Source organism: Ceratotherium simum, chromosome 17 (assembly GCF_057802395.1).
Source record: "Ceratotherium simum simum isolate JZ-2026a chromosome 17, ASM5780239v1, whole genome shotgun sequence".
Lineage (NCBI taxonomy): Eukaryota > Metazoa > Chordata > Mammalia > Perissodactyla > Rhinocerotidae > Ceratotherium > Ceratotherium simum.
In genome coordinates, this window is record NC_141916.1 from 48665658 (window position 1) to 48682122 (window position 16465).

Genomic DNA, 16465 nt, shown 5'->3' on the forward strand with positions numbered 1-16465 from the left:
GTTTTTTAATTTTCTTTTCTGTCTTTTTCTCTCTGTTGTTCAGATTGGGTAATTTCTATTGTTCTCTTGTTCTATCTTCAGGTTCATGGAGGTTTTTCCTCTGCTGTTGAGGCCATCCATTACGTTTTTAAATTTTGGTTATTGTAATTTTCAGTTCTAAAATTTCCTTTTGGTTCTTTTATACATTTTGATTTCTTTGCTGAGAATTTCTCTTTCTTTGCTGAGAGTTTCTACTTTTTAATTTGTTTTAAGCATGTTTGTAATTGCTCATTGAAGCATTTTTATGATGACTGCTTTAAAATCTCTGTCATGTAATTCTTTTTTTTTTTTTTTAAAGATTTTTATTTATTTTATTTTTTGCCTCCAAAGCCCCAGTAGATAGTTGTATGTCATAGCTGCACATCCTTCTAGTTGCTGTATGTGGGACTCGGCCTCAGGATGGACGGAGAAGTGGTGCCTCGATGCGCACCCGGGATCCGAACCCGGGCCACCAGCATTGCAGCGCGCGCACTTAACCACCAAGCCACAGGGCCGGCCCTCTGTCATGTAATTCTAATATGTCTGTCATTTTTGTTCCAGCATCTACTGATTATCCAGTTCATTCAAGTTGAGATTTTCCTGATTCTTCGTATGACAAGTGATTTTTCGTTGAACCAGGATATTTTAGATATTATGCGACTCTGTATCTTATTTAATTCTCTCTTAGCTGGTTTCCTATGACACCAATACGGCAGGGGAAAGGTGGTGGCACTACATTACTGCCAGGTGGGGGTAGAAGTACAGGTTTCCCCCTCAACCTCTGTTGACACCCAAGTGGCAGAGGGTGAGAGATGGAATTCTGGCTCTGCACTAAGGCCTCCACTGATACCGCTCTGTCTGAGAGGAGTGGGAGTGCCTGATTACTGCTTTCCATGTGGACTCCACTGGCACCACCCTAGTATAGAAAGGAGGGGTGCTTCTTTACTGCTGGATGGGGGAAGAAGTCCAGGCTCCTCCAGTCCAGTGGTCTCCATTGACATTATGTGGTTGGGGGCAGTGAGGGGCTCAAACTGCTAGATGGGGATGAAAGTTCCAGTTCCTACTCGGCCTTCTCTGACACTGCTCTGGCATGGGGTTGGGGCACCTTGTTACAGCCTGGCAAGTGTGGAAGTCTAAGCTCCTCACTTGGGGCCATAGTTTTTTCTATGGTGTTTGACTGTAGTAGAGTGGTTACTGTTTAAATATTTTTTGCCTTGGTAGGCTGTCTGTTTCCTGGTCCTTTGGCTAGAAAGAATGGGCTTTTGTTGGGGCTTTTTTCATCTGTGTCTCTTGGTATTTCTGTGTTACTGGCTTTTTTAGCTACAAGTCAGGGATTTATAAAGCAAAAAAGAGATCTAGAGAACTTGCCATCATGTCATTTCTTGGGTCCCTAGCTCAACTGCCTTGTTCTCTCCAACTTTAAGAGTCTTCTTATGTTTGTTTTATCTGTCGTGTTCAGGATTTTTAGTTGTATGCAGTGGGAGAAATAGGAAAAAGTGTGTATACTCATTTTTCTGGAAGCAGAACTTGGTTTATTTTAGACATAAATAAAGAGGCAGCAGGCATTTTTTTAGATGGGACTGGGCTTTGTTTCCCATATTGAAACACCTGAGGGAAGATGACTTGGAGATGCCACTACTCTATGCATAGGTAGAGAATAGGCTGAGTCATTTATATGCCAAAGTGCAGAATCATTGGCATTTAGATGAAGGAGACTTAGATATCATTAATGTTCACAAGCAATCAGATGACATACCATGATGGATTCATTCAGCAGCATTCCTTTTAGATGGCTTTTCTGCTTCTTTTTTGAATACTTCTAGTGCTAAATAGAGTGGCTACTTAGCAAAACGCATATATATCTACATTTTTTTTTGAGGAAGATTAGCCCTGAGCTAACATCTGTTGCCAATCCTCCTCTTTTTGCTGAGGAAGATTGGCCCTGTGCTAACATCCATGCCCATCTTCCTCTACTTTATGTGGGATGCCTGCCACAGCATGGCTGGATAAGTGGTGTGTAGGTCTGCACCCAGGATCTGAACCTGTGAACCCTAGGCCACTGAAGCGGAGAACATGAGCTTAACCACTACGCCACCCAGCCTGCCCCCACCTATTTTTTTTTTGATAATTCATTATTAGAAAGTTGTCATGAGGGAGAAAGAACAAAACCACTCCCTTTGAATAAAAGAATAAATAAATGAATTTGCATTGTTGAACTTTTATTGTCATACTCTATGCTAGGTAATTTTACATATATTGTGCATTTGACTCTTATAAATTAACCCTGTTACATTACCTATGACAACATAGGTTAAACTTAAAAAACTTATACCAATTCTAAACTTTTTCACATAAATCAATTTTTTGGATTATGACAGGAGGATATTTTCATTGTAGAAAACTTGGATAAATAAAAAAGTCTGGACAAAATACCATCCATTACCCATAGTCCTTATCCAGTGATAACCACTATTAGTGTTTTATTTTTTCCTCTCATTCTATACACATTGTTTTACATAGTAGTAATCATACTATAAGCATGGTATTATTTCTTCCTCTTCCACTTACCATTATTATTTAATAAACATTTCACCATGTTATCACAAAACTTTACAAACATTTTTAATGATTGCACGAGTCCATTTTTCTTTTTTCCTTTCTCTGATGTCAGCTATTTGTTTTTTATTTTGGAAATAATAGAAGGTACTGTATCAAAAATTCATTTATTTGATCATTTAAAAAAATATTTGAGGGGCCAGCCCGGTGGCGCAAGTGGTTAAGTGCGCGTGCTCTGCTGTGGTGGCCCGGGGTTCGCCGGGTTGGATCCCGGGCACGCACCGACGCACTGCTTGGCAAGCTATGCTGTGGCGGCATCCCATATAAAGTGGAGGAAGATGGGCACAGATGTTAGCCCAGGGCCAATCTTCCTCAGCAAAAAAAATAAAAGAGGAGGATTGGCAGAAGTTAGCTCAGGGCTGATCTCACAAAAAAAAAAAAAAATTGACAAGCCCTGTGCTAGGCATTGAGGACAGAAGGATGAGCAAAATTAGATCCAGTTCTTCTCTCTTGGAGCTTAAAGTCTAAAGCAGTGCTGTCTAATGTAACTTTCTGTGATGATACAAATGTTCCATATCTATGCTATCCAATATGGCAGCCGTATGGTAACCACTAGCCACAGGTGGCTATTGAGTGCTTGAGATGTGGCTAGTGTAACTGAGAAACTGAATTTTAAATTTTATTTAATTTTAATTAATTTAAATTTTAACAGCTCCAAGTGGCTTGTGAGTATTGTATTAAACAGTGCAAATCTAAAGAAAATGGGGCTATAAATCAAATAAATACACTAATGGATGTGTAATTACAAATTGAAATAAGAATTCAGAAGGAAGTGAACATGATTCCATGTAAGTTTATAACAAAGGAGAGTGTGTAGGCGTTAACTAGGCAGAAAGAAGGTGGGAAGTGGAGAACATTCTAGGGTATGGGAAGAGAAGACGTGTTCTGGAGGGAAGGAGGAGGAAGGACAGAAGAGGCCAGTTTGCAACAGGGATCATGAATGAATGAGAGGGAGGGTGAGATTTGAGATGTGTCTGGAGAGGGAGGAAAGGACCAGATGATGCCAGCCATGATGGCCACCTTCAGGATTTTAGTCTTTATTTTATGAGCTATTGGAAGTTTTAAAGCTGGGGCTGGCAAAAGTTTTTTGCATTATCACATGTACGGATTGAAAAGCTTACTCTGGCTTCAGACTACAGCTTGGAGAAGGATTTGGAGGGAAAGTTAGAATGATTACAGGTCACCAAGTAGGGAGGGTATTGTAGAGTGTAGGTGAGCACGGCAATAGAGATAGAGAAAAGTGGATGGTATTGAGAAATACTTAGAAAATTAGAAAAGAGGACAAATATTGGTGGTGGATTTTGTACGTGGCATGAGACAGAGCCAAAATTCTAGATGTTGTATTGTGGGAGTGGTTGGATGGCGGTCTCTTGAGTTAGATTACCAGATTAATTTTGTTTTGGAAATATTGAGTGATGCCTTTAAAATATTCTAATGAACATGTCAAATAGATAAAAATGTGAAGCTCAGTAGAGGTCTTGGCAAGAGATATAACTTTGTATCATTGGCACATAGATGATAATTGAAGCCATGGGCAAAATGACTTTTTCTTTTTTTCCAGCTTTATTAAGGTATAATTGACAAAATGGTATAGATTTAAAGTGTACAGTGTGATGAGTTGATCTACATATACATTGTAAAATATTATCAGAATAAAGTTAATTAACACATCTATCACCTCACATACTGACTTTATTTTTTAGGATGAGTTTTTCTAAGGAGATAGTAGAGAGTGAGAAGAGATGAGAATCTAAAACAAAATTAGAGGAATTTCATAGTTTCATGGCTAAACAGAAGCAGATGTATCTGCAAAGGACACACAAGGCTTTAGCTCCTAGATGGTGGGAACTATGATTTTGTATTCATCATTACGTCCTAAACTCCTCGTATAATAACTAGCATAGAGAAGGGACTCGGTAAATAGTTAATAAATGAAAGAAGTAACGAGTGGAGCAACCAGAGTTAAAATATAAAACAGTACAGTATCACGGAGCCAAAGCAAGAGAGTGTTTTAAATAGGACAGAATTTTAAACAATGTCCATTACTGCTGAGAAGCAAGTTAAGATGATGACTGAAAAAGGTCCGTTGATTTTAGCAACTGGAAGTCATTGGTTACCCCAGTGTGAGCTATTTAAATGGAATGATGGGAACAGAAGCCTTGGCTTATAAGCCTGTGGCAGCCTTTTGTTTTGACTTCTTAGCATATTGGTAAATTGCTTTCCTAAAATATAACTGAGTGTGACTTATAGTTTAGTAGTAAAAACATTTCTTATCCCCTTTCTTATCAAAGACCCTCCCAAAACAAAAACAACAGAAGGGCAACATCATCTTTGATAAAACCCATAGGACAATTATAAGCCACAATATATGAAGACTGAAAACAGGCAGAAAGGTTAATGACATAACAGAAAGGAGAAAGGCAATACTCAAGGACCTGTGGAAGTCTGATTGAGGGAAAGTGGTACCAAATAGAAGTATGTGGATTGGTCTTACAGAACCCTAAAATGCTCAAGGATCAGAGACACCAGGTGCTGTGAAGATTAGATTGGAGGAGGAGTGATGGTGGTGGTGAGACAGATGACAGGAAACCGTTAGGTTTATACCCTCCCTTATTCCAGCAGGAGAGAGTAGGTTTATTCTCTAGAAAAACTGAACCAGGGAGGTGCTGAACTTGGGGACAACTGCCACTGAAGAGGATACAAGTGAAATGCTGTTCTAAAAACAGGGCAATCAAGTGAAAGCCTATACGTATAATGAATGGAGAGATGCCCAACCTCTTACCCTGACCAGCTCCAAAGTGCCAGCAGTGAAGATTATGCTTGCCAAGCAGGAGACAGGAAGATTCATCTGAAGACTCAGAGCTGTCTCAGAGACAGCATCTGGAGACAGAGCTTCAACAAAATATCCATCAGGTCACCCAATCTCCCTACTGTGAGGCACATGATTCTACAAAACTCTTTATAGCTGATAAAGTTAAGAAACTCCCCCATAAAATAGAACAAAAGGGCAAAGAGATGGTCAATTATTGGTGAGGAAAAAAATAAGAAAATTTAACTGAAAAAATTTCAAAGAAAACAGAATACATTAGAAAAGAAATTATCAATGAAATACTTTACAATACAGCTCTCAGAACTCAACGATGATTCTCCATATTGAAAGTGTCCAGTGATTATCCACAGGCCCACACTTAACATCTGTAGACTCCAGAACAGAAATACGAAAAGAGGTCTGTGTGCTATATCTCTAAATATTTGCAGGTTATAACCGAGCTAGAACCAAGGTTCAGGTCCCGTTTCTGTCCAAGTCCTGCAGCCTGTTCCTTGGAGATTGCCCTTTTGGCCAAGCCTAGAGGCTAAAGGAGCCATGTGTTCCCTGCACCAACCATGCCAACCGTGACCCTGTGAGCTAAGATGGGGGAAGGGGCAAGCTGTTTGCTAGAATAGCAGATTGGAAGCTGGTCTGGGCCCAGGACTGACCTGGTCAGGCTCCTGTGGGAACCTGCTGGGCAAGTTTTCCTCCCTTATGCCTCACGTCTGATTTAGGATTTCCAGGAAGTTCTAAGTACCTCCCCACTACACCACTGCATAGGAGTGGCAGGGAGTGCAGTTACATGGGGAGTGGGAGAACCTGCCCGTCTGGGTGTGATTTTGGTTGATTTGAGGTGGCTAAGTTTAAGCAAAAGTAGTCATTTTTTTCTCTGGTGCCCCAGGGCAGAAGTGGCAAATTTATTCTCTGTACATATTCTCAATCCTGCATCTTCAGCCCTGGAGGGCCCCAGTCACCCTGAGCCCCTTTCCCATAATTCCTGCTTATTTTATTTACTTCCTGAATTTTTTTTTTTTTTGTGAGGAAGACTGGCCCTGAACTAACATCCATGCTAATCCTCCTCTTTTTGCTGAGGAAGACTGGCCCTGAGCTAACATCTATTGCCAGTCCTCCTCCTTTTTTTCCCAAAGCCCCAGTAGATAGTTGTATGTCATAGTTGCACATACTTCTAGTTGCTGTATGTGGGACACGGCCTCAGCATGGCTGGACAAGCGGTGCGTCGGTGCGCGCCCCAGACTTCCTGAACTTTTAAAATATTTTCTAATGACAGTAAAAGGGAAAAACAATGTCTTTGGTTTTGGTGTCTGTGTGGGGCTCCTTTTAAATTTCAGGGACCAGGACGGGGGCCTTTCGTGGAATCCTGAGTGCCCAGCACAATAAATGGAAAAAAGATCCACATCAATGTATACCTAATTAAATTTTAGGGATAAAAAGATGATCCTGAAGATTTCAGTGAGAAAAATAGTCATATGCAAGAAATTAAGAATCAGAATGATAGTGGAACAGCAGTGGAAGTCAGAAAACAGTGGAACAGTGTCATAAAAATTCTGAGTAAAAATAATTTTCAACCTAGAATCCTGTATCCAGTCAGGTTATCAGTTGAGCATAAGGCTAGACTAAAGTCATTCTGAGACATGAAAGATCTTGAAATATTTTGCCTCTCATGCACTCATTTGCAAAAAGATATAGTAGAATGTGCTTCACCAAACAAGAGGAAAACTAAGAAAGAGGAAAGCATTAACTCAGCATGTACATTATCCTACTTAAGAGGGAGAAAAGGGAATTTTCAGGACAAAAGCAAATTATCTGACAGGTTTGAAGGTGAGGAAAATTGTATTAAGAGGGATTTTACAGGTCTGTTGGAGGTCACAGGAAGACTTAGATGTTTAAAGAAAACTAGACCGTTGGCCCGGTGGCGTAGCGGTTAAGTTCGCATGCTCTCCTTCAGTGGCCCCGGGTTCGCAGATCCGGATCCCAGGCGGGGACTGATGCACCGCTTGTCAAGCCATGTGCTGGTGGTGTCCCACATAAAGTAGAGGAAGATGGTCACGGATGTTAGCCCAGGGCCAATCTTCCTCAGCAAAAAAAAAATAAATAAAAAAGGAGGATTGGCAACAGATGTTAGCTCAGGGCTAATCTTCCTCACCAAAAAAAAAAAAAAAACCCACAAAAAAACAAAAAAAAACAAAACCAGATAAATGAAGACAAAGATAATTATTAACTCCAGGAAAAACAAAAAATTTTGCAAGGGAGGAAATGCAAGTGTAATTAACAAGTGAGTTTAGATATAGAGTAGTGTTGACATTGGTGACTATAGGATACAACTATAAACAAAAGGCAAAGACACCTTCTCATTTTAAAAATTGTCACTGTCAAGGATTCTTCAGCACCTAGAGCTGGACGCCTCACTGCAGGGCTTACTAGGAGGAAGCAGACTCATTCCTGTAGTTCATCCTACCTCTGTCCAGGTTAGAAACAAGCTGGAGAGGTGACGTTGTTATCAGAGGTCAAGTGGGGAGTGAGGGATTGGAGGTGAAAGCTCCCTTCTCCTTCCCTCTCAACGATATCAAATGAGGGAGGCTCCATCAGAATTGCTTGTAAAGGATGGTGCCTCTCCATAGAGCTGTTTGACATGGCACCTGGTTTCTCCCAAAGGAAGTGATGAGAGAGAGAGAGAGCCAGAGAGAGAGAGAGAGAAATATTGAAGAACAAAAGAGAGTGAACAAGGTGAAGCCACAGCTTCTTTTATAATTCAATCTCACGAGCGACATACCACCATTGCTGCCATATTTATTGTTCACACAGACCAATCCCGATACAGTGTGGTAGGAGCCTACATGAGAGTCTGAATACTAAGAGGTAGGGATCTTGGATGCTGGCTATCTCACAGTGATAACTATTTTGATTTAAAAAAAGCATACCTTTTCTTTTTCTGTGGAAGCCTGCCGGAGATAGAACTTCTAAAGCGACGAGTATGTCTGGAAGGCTGTGGTCGAAGGCCATTTTTGCTGGCTATGAGTGGGGTCTCTGGAACCAGAGGGAGCACAGAGCCTTTCTTAAAATTGAAGGTGTTTATGCTCAAGATGAAACTGAATTCTATCTGGGCAAGAGATGTGCTTACGCGTACAAAGCAAAGAACAACACAGTGACTCCTGGTGGCAAACCTAACAAAACCAGAGTAATCTGGGGAAAGGTAACTCGTGCTCATGGAAACAGTGGCATGGTTCGTGCCAAATTCTGAAGCAACCTTCCTGCTAAGGCCGTTGGACACAGAATCCGTGTGATGCTGTACCCTTCAAGGATTTAAACTTATTGAAAAGTAAGTAAATAAAACTGGATTTGAAAAAAAAAAAAAGCATACCTTTTTAGATGTAACGCTAAAGATATGATCCATGGAAGTGAGGGGGAGCAGAATGTGTCACCCCAAAATGTGCTACTTTGGCATTTGGATTGTTTTGAGCTGAAGGTAGTTAGAACCCAGCAAACTCAGGAAAAGCTTTTTACCTCTCCCTTAACTGCCTTAAATAATTTAGATAGGGGTCCTATACCAGGAAGAGAGCTATTACAAGAGGTAATTTTTTACATCAAAGAGACTTATCTGCATGGCATGGCAAACATCTGTTTACTGAACATTTGCTCTTCTTATCCTCCTATGAATTGTTTTCCTCCTCTTTGAAGCCCCAGACCCCTACTTTCTTCTTAGCTCAGGATGGTGTATAAGCCTCAATTGCTTGACTGCTTTGGAGTCTTTGTCTTTGTGGGGCTCCTGTACATACGTAATTAAATTTGTTTTTCTCCTGTTAATCTGTCTTATATCACTTTAATAATTAGACCAGCCAATGAACCTAGAAGGGAAGAAGGAAAAATTTTTCCTCCCCAACAGTAGAAATAATTAAGCTGAACTTCATTAAAATTAAAAACCTTTGCTCTACAAAATGTCAAGAAAATTAGAAGATGAGTCACAGACTGGGGGAAAATATTTGCAAAAGACACATCTGATAAAGGACCATTATCCAAAATATACAAAGAACTCTTAAAATGCAATAATAAGAAAACAAACAACCCAATTAAAAGATGGGTCAAAGACCTTAAAAGACATGTCACCAAAGAATTTATACATAAGCATATGAAAAGATGCTCCATATCATACACCATCAGGAAAATGCAAATTAAAACAACAATGAGATACCACTATATACCAATTGGAATGGTCAAAATCCAGAACACTGACAACATCAAATGCTGGTGAGGATGTGGAGCAACAGGAGCTCTCATTCATTGCAGATGGGAAAGCAAAATGGTACAACCACTTTGAAGACGGGTGGTTTCTTACAAAACTAAACATGCTCTTACCATATGATCCAGCAATCACACTGCTTGGTATTTACCCAAAGGAGTTGAAAACTTATGTCCACAAAATAACCTGCACATGGTTGTTTATGGAAGTTTTATTCATAATTGCCAAAACTTGGAAGTAATCAAGATATCTTTCAGTAGGTGAATGGATAAATAAACTGTGGTACATCCAGACAATGGAATATTATTCAGTGCTAAGAAGAAATGAGCTTTCAAGCCATGAAAAGACATGGAAGAATCTTAAATGCATATCACTAAGTGAAAGAAGTCAATCTGAAGGAGCTACATACTGTATAATTCCAACTATATGACATTCTGGAAAAGGCAAATTTATGGAGATAATAAAAAGATCAGTGGTTTCCAGGGATGTAAAGATGGAGAGAGGAGATGAATAGGTGAGCACAAAGGATTTTTAGGGCAGTGAAAATACTCTGTATGATGGTACAGTGATGTACATATGTCATTACCTATTTGTTCAAATCCATAGAATGTACAATACCAAGAGCGAACCCGAAGGTAAACTGTACTTTGGGTGATTATGATGTGTCAATGTGGGTTCACTAATTGTAACAAATGAACCACTCTGGTGAGTGATGTTGATAATGGGAGAGGCTATGCATGTGTGGGGGTAGGAGTACATGGGAAATCTCTGTACCTGCCTATCAATTTTGGTATAAACCTAAAACTGATCTAAAAAATAAAGTCTTTAAAAAAAAAGTAATAAGAAAAATGAGAAAAAAAATAAGAAGGTTAACAGTTTTTGTGTATGCAAAGAAAGCTTCAAGGTGATGACATTTGAGAGGATTTTAATAAAGTGAGGAAGCATGCTTGATAAAGGTAGGGACAAGCTTGCTACGTTGGGAGAATACTAAGAAGGTCAGTGTATCTAGAATGGAGTATAGAATTAAGCATAGAGAAGTCAATAAGTTCAGAGATAGGCAGGGATCCAATCGTGCAGGGTGTTGGCCCTAACAACAAATTTTGATTTTATTCTGATGGAATAAAAGCAATGCAGTTAACTGGAAAATTTTGAATGGAAGAGTCATATTATTTAAAATGGTTGGGGTGGAGAACCGACTGATGGAGCAAGAGTAGAATTGCTGTCAGAGTAAGCTAGAGATGATGTTTGCTTAGATGGGCTGGTAGTGATGAAAATGGTGAGAAATGGCTGTATTTGGAATTTATTTTGAAGGTAGAATTTCAAAATAATAGAATTTTACTATTCAACCAGATATGATGTGTGAGGAACAGAGAGAAGTTAAGGATGACTCCTAGTTGGCTTGAGCAAATAGGTAAATGTAGATGGTACTTACTGAAGCAGAGAAGAGTTAGGAAGGAATAAGTTTGTGGTTGTAGGAAGGAAGAAGGAGAGGTAGGAGAAAACATAGGAGAGAACATGTAGTCCCTGGAGCTGTTAATAAAGTGTTCCAGAAAGACGAGTGTGATCAATGGTGTCAAATTGCTGAGAGGTCAGGTGAGATGAGGCCTGAGAATTGACCATCAAATTGGGTAGAATGGAGGTCACGATGGCCTTGAAAAAATGGAATAGTGAGTGCAAAAGCCTCTATGGAATGTGTGGAAGAGAAAATGGGAGATAAGAAAGTGGAGGGCAATAATCTAGACAGTTTTTTCAAGAAATTTTGCAATAAAGATGGCAGACAGCGTGGTATATGGAGAACCATAGATCTAGGGAGGGCTTGCAAAAATTGGAGATATTACAGCAGATTTAGGCTGATTGGACTGATTTTATAGAGAAGCAGAAATTGAAGATGCAGGGGGATAAAAGGGACATAATGGCAGAAGCAAAACCCTTGACTAGCAGATATGGTATGGAATTCAGTGTGAAAGTAAAAGATAGGAGCAAGGAGGCTTCACCTACAATAATAGGAGAGAAGGTAGAGAATACGGCTAGACTTGAGTACAGGTTAGTCAGCTTGGTGGTGATTAAGGTGAGACCACTCTTCTCTGATTTCTTTGAACTTCTCAGCTACATTTTTGAGGCCATCAGTAGAGTGAGGCCAATTGTCTAATATTGAACCATCCTTGAAATCCTCTTTCAACCAGATATATTATTCTTTTAACATGTTGTTGACTTGTTTAGATATTCTTGAGAATTTTTCCTCAAGAAATATCTTTGCAGGTCTATATACTTTGTTTTGTGAACCTCACAGAATAAATTAAAAAACTTGTTAACCTTTTCTATATTTGAGAAAAATTTAAATAGTGTACAAACTGTGTGTTCTTTAATGATATATAAAGATATTAAAATTTGCTGTGTGCATTGATGTTGAAAGTAATAGTGACATGTTGGAGACAGTTTCCTATAAACTTCTTCCATTTCTTTCATGGCTATTTTCTATTCAACTTTTCCTAAACTTCTTGAATCCAATTTGGTAATTTATATTATACAATAATGTCGATTTCACTGAAATTTTCATATCAAAATAATTTTACATAGGGGCCGGCCCGGTGGAGAAGTGGTTAAGTTTGCATGCTCCACTTCAGTGGCCCAGGGTTTGCTGGTTTGGATCCTGGGCGCCGACCTACACACTGCTCGTCAAGCTGTGCTGAGGTGGCATTCCACATAGAGCAACTAGAAGGATGTATGACTGTGACATACAACTATCTACTGGGGCTTTGGGGAGAAAAAATGAAAAAAGGGAGAAGATTGGCAACAGACGTTGGCTCAGGGCAAATCTTCCTCAAAAAAAAAAATTTAAAAAAATGGTTTTACATAATGTTATCTTATTTTTTTAAAAATCTACGCATCTCTAGTTAATTTACCCTCTTCATTTCTGAAGTTTGCACTGTTTACATTGTTTTTCTCCTTGATTAGAATTATAAGAAGTTTGTCTCTTTTTGTTTTAGCTTAAGAACCAGCTATTGAATCTGTTATGATTAGATTTTTTTTTTTTCTCAGTCTGGATTTCTCTGACTTGAGTGGTGGACAAACTTTGACATTATGTAGGCAATACTTCTTTATATTAACTAACACATTCCTGATCTGGTAGAAGTTTAAGAAGGCTTTGCATTTCAAATTGTCATAAATTACACTTCAATATTAAACGTCCACCAGTATGTAGAACAGAAAGCAGATATTCACTTAAAAAAATCAAAACTAATAAGAGTTTTACAAATAGACTGATGAGACAGAAAATGTTAAAAAATATATAGACAAACTCTTCTTAATTTTTTTCTTTTCTTTTTAAAATTTGGAGAGATATTTTCAGAGAATACTGTAATTAGATCTTTTGACAAAGCAATCTATGAATTTTTATTTTGGGAGCATTTAATTCCTTACGATTGATTTCATGTCTACTGTTTTTCCCTAAAATAACTATTAGGAAGAGGTGAGGTCAATCTCTGCTAGGTTTTTATGTACCTTATCTTGTTACTCTGCATCGCTTAGGGTAGGTATTACTGTTATCCTCATTTGATAGATGAGGAAACTGAGACTCTGAGAGTGGAAGTAGCACACTAAAAGTCCAGAACTAGAGAAAAAAAGAACTAGGACTTCAACTCATGTCTGAAGGGCTCCAAATTCCTTGCTTCTATTTTAAAACACATCACACTACCTCCTTTATGAAATCCACTCTGGTTTTGTGAAAGAATGGTGGGCGACCTAGGTCAGGAGAGAATTGAGCAAGGATAAAAGTAAGAGAAAGGGGTATAGTGGTTTAGGAGGATAAGAGGCCTAGAATCACTTCATTTCCCCAGCAAGCAGGATAAATGATTTTGTAATGTTTAAGAGTTCTATCAGGGGCTGGCTCGGTGGTGCAAGTGGTTAGTGCACGCGCTCTGCTTCGGCAGCCCGGGGTTCACCAGTTCGGATCCCGGGTGTGCACTGACGCACCGCTTGTCAAGCCATGCTGTGCTGGCATCCCATATAAAGTGGAGGAAGATGGGCATGGATGTTAGCCCAGGGCCAGTTTTACTCAGCAAAAAGAGGAGGATTGGCAGATGTTAGCTCAGAGCCAATCTTCCTCACACACACAAAAAAAGAATTCTATCAGCCTATGAAACTTACTCACATTTGTTATACTTTCCTTGTTTCTTTAAAATTACTAGCATATCAGTAAAAGTTCAAAAACTAATCTTAGAAAATAGCATAAGTGGTATAGAATCCAGAGAAGGGAGGAACACTGGTTCTATCACTTGGCAGCTGGCTTGTGAATGAAGGTGTCAGGGAAGGAGGAGGCAATAGCAGGGAGAACGAGGAGAGATCTATTCCCATCCCCAACCAAAGGACAAAGCAAAAATGTGTCCGAGGTAAGTGGCCCAGGATGAAGCTTGCTGGAAGCATCAAGGAGAAGGGGTCTTGATGTTCCTGTGCTGTGTTCATGATTCTCAAATTCCAGAGGTACAAACACCCAGAATGAGAGATGGACTCAGATATTAGATGTTGATTATTTTATTGGTGTATTGAAGAGAGACTGCATTGTTCCAATGTCATGGTTTTCTGAAGGACTGCTATCTTCATATTCATTTTCTGAAACAAACAAAGGGAAAGAGAAGTTAATAGAGAAGCCAGGACATGCCAAGTAGTTTCTAATCCCTTGCTGGTGTTACTGAAGTGAAGTGGGTGAGAGCCCGTCTCTCTCCCTCTCTCTTTTCCCTCTCCCTGTTCCTTCCTAATTTCTTTTTGTTTCCTGTTTTTATGCAGCTAAGAGATACTGTGCTCTAAAAAGCTGGTTGCAAGATGAATGAAAAAGATTATCCTGAGGTTGTTTATCTTTTGGTTCCTATTGAAAATGTTCAAAGATATATTTACAAAGATGGTTGCTTCAGCATATTCTATAATTGTAAAAAATTGCAAGCAGCCATAATATCCATTGGCGGGGGTGGGTCAAAGGAATCTTTCACAGCCACAGAATGGAATATTACACAATGGTACAACAGAGCCAAAAGAAGACCAAATAGAGTCATATATCTCAATGAACTGAAATGGAACATCTAAGAATGTTATTAGGGAGGAACATTATTAAATCTGCCTATAAAGTGTGATATCAGTTGTGATATTAAAGGATTATTTTATGTTTACATAGCTATAAATTTTTCCAAGGAGGTGCTCAAAAGTGTTAAGAGTGGTGGGTTTTGGGGAGGGATGTGGGGAGATGGGAGGAGATATGTCTCTACGAATGAATTTCACATGATTCTGTTCTGTTAGTTTTTTTCTTTCAACTTGATCATATGTCAATTTGAAAGCAAACATTTAAAAAACTAGATAACATTTTGAAGCAAAAAATTAAGTCTCATTTAGCAGGGAAACTGGACCCAAGAGCCTGGTGTGAGGCAGGACTGAGCAAAGAGTGGTCAGGTGGAAACCTGAGATGGGAAGTTAGTGAGCCTGAGGAGGAGCAGAGGGGAGGCCCAAAGGGAGAACACTACGTCCCAATTACCAGCCCATTTTAAGACAGGAAATCCTTGGAAAAAAGGCAACTTATGACAGTGTTTATCAAAAGCAGAATTACTCAGGACAGCTGGTTAAAAACACAAGGTCTGGACCTTATTCTAGAATATCTGAATAGAAATCTTTAGAAATGGGACGTAGGACTCTGCAATTTCAACATCTTTCCAATTGATTCACCACCACGCTAAAGTTTGAGAACTGTAGGAGTTAGGGCTTTTGATGGAGAGTGTAGTTGAATCATACCTGTCAGTAAATTCTACCTGACTGGGGTGGCTGGCCTTCTGGAGGACTTGGTGGACTACCCCTGGGGGTCGTGGTGATCTCTGGGGCCTTCCAGGAGGAGATGGGGGAGGACTCTTTTGATTGCCCTCTGCTCCAGGTTGTGCCTGCTGAGGAGCATCCTCTCGCTTGACCTGCTCAGGCTGGGGTCTTGGTGGACTACCCCCTGGAGGTGGTGGTGATCTCTGTGGCCTTCCAGGAGGAGATGGTGGAGGACCGTTTTGATTGCCTTCTGCTCTGGGTTGTTCCTGCTGAGGGGCAGCCTCTCGTTTGACCTGCTCTGGCTGGGGTCTTGGTGGACTCCCCCTTGGAGGTGGTGGTGATCTCTGTGGCCTTCCAGGAGGAGATGGGGGAGGACCGTTTTGATTGCCTTCTGCTCTGGGTTGTGCCTGCTGAGGAGCAGCCTCTCGTTTGACCTGCTCTGGCTGGGGTCTTGGTGGACTCCCCCTTGGAGGTGGTGGTGATCTCTGTGGCCTTCCAGGAGGAGATGGGGGAGGACCGTTTTGATTGCCTTCTGCTCCAGGTTTTGCCTGCTGGGGAGCAGCCTCTCGTTTGACCTGCTCTGGCTGGGGTCTTGGTGGACTCCCCCTTGGAGGTGGTGGTGATCTCTGTGGCCTTCCAGGAGGAGATGGGGGAGGACCGTTTTGATTGCCTTCTGCTCCAGGTTTTGCCTGCTGGGGAGCAGCCTCTCGTTTGACCTGCTCTGGCTGGGGTCTTGGTGGACTCCCCCTTGGAGGTGGTGGTGATCTCTGTGGCCTTCCAGGAGGAGATGGGGGAGGACCGTTTTGATTGCCTTCTGCTCCAGGTTTTGCCTGCTGAGGAGCAGCCTCTAGCTTTACATCCTCAGAAGGCAGTGCAGGTTGGCTTCCTCCTGGACGTGGTCTCTGAGGCTTCTGTTCTGGACTCTGGCTTGAGTTATCCTCATCTGCAAGGGTATGGCACAAGAATAGATGAACTTA

The 16465-nt window shown here is 40.4% G+C and overlaps 1 pseudogene; it reads left to right on the forward strand.

The window, feature by feature from the left end:
• The first annotated feature begins 8399 nt into the window (after nt 1-8399).
• Nucleotides 8400-8799, forward strand: LOC101391594 (large ribosomal subunit protein eL33 pseudogene; annotated as a pseudogene).
• Nucleotides 8800-16465: the final 7666 nt, after the last annotated feature.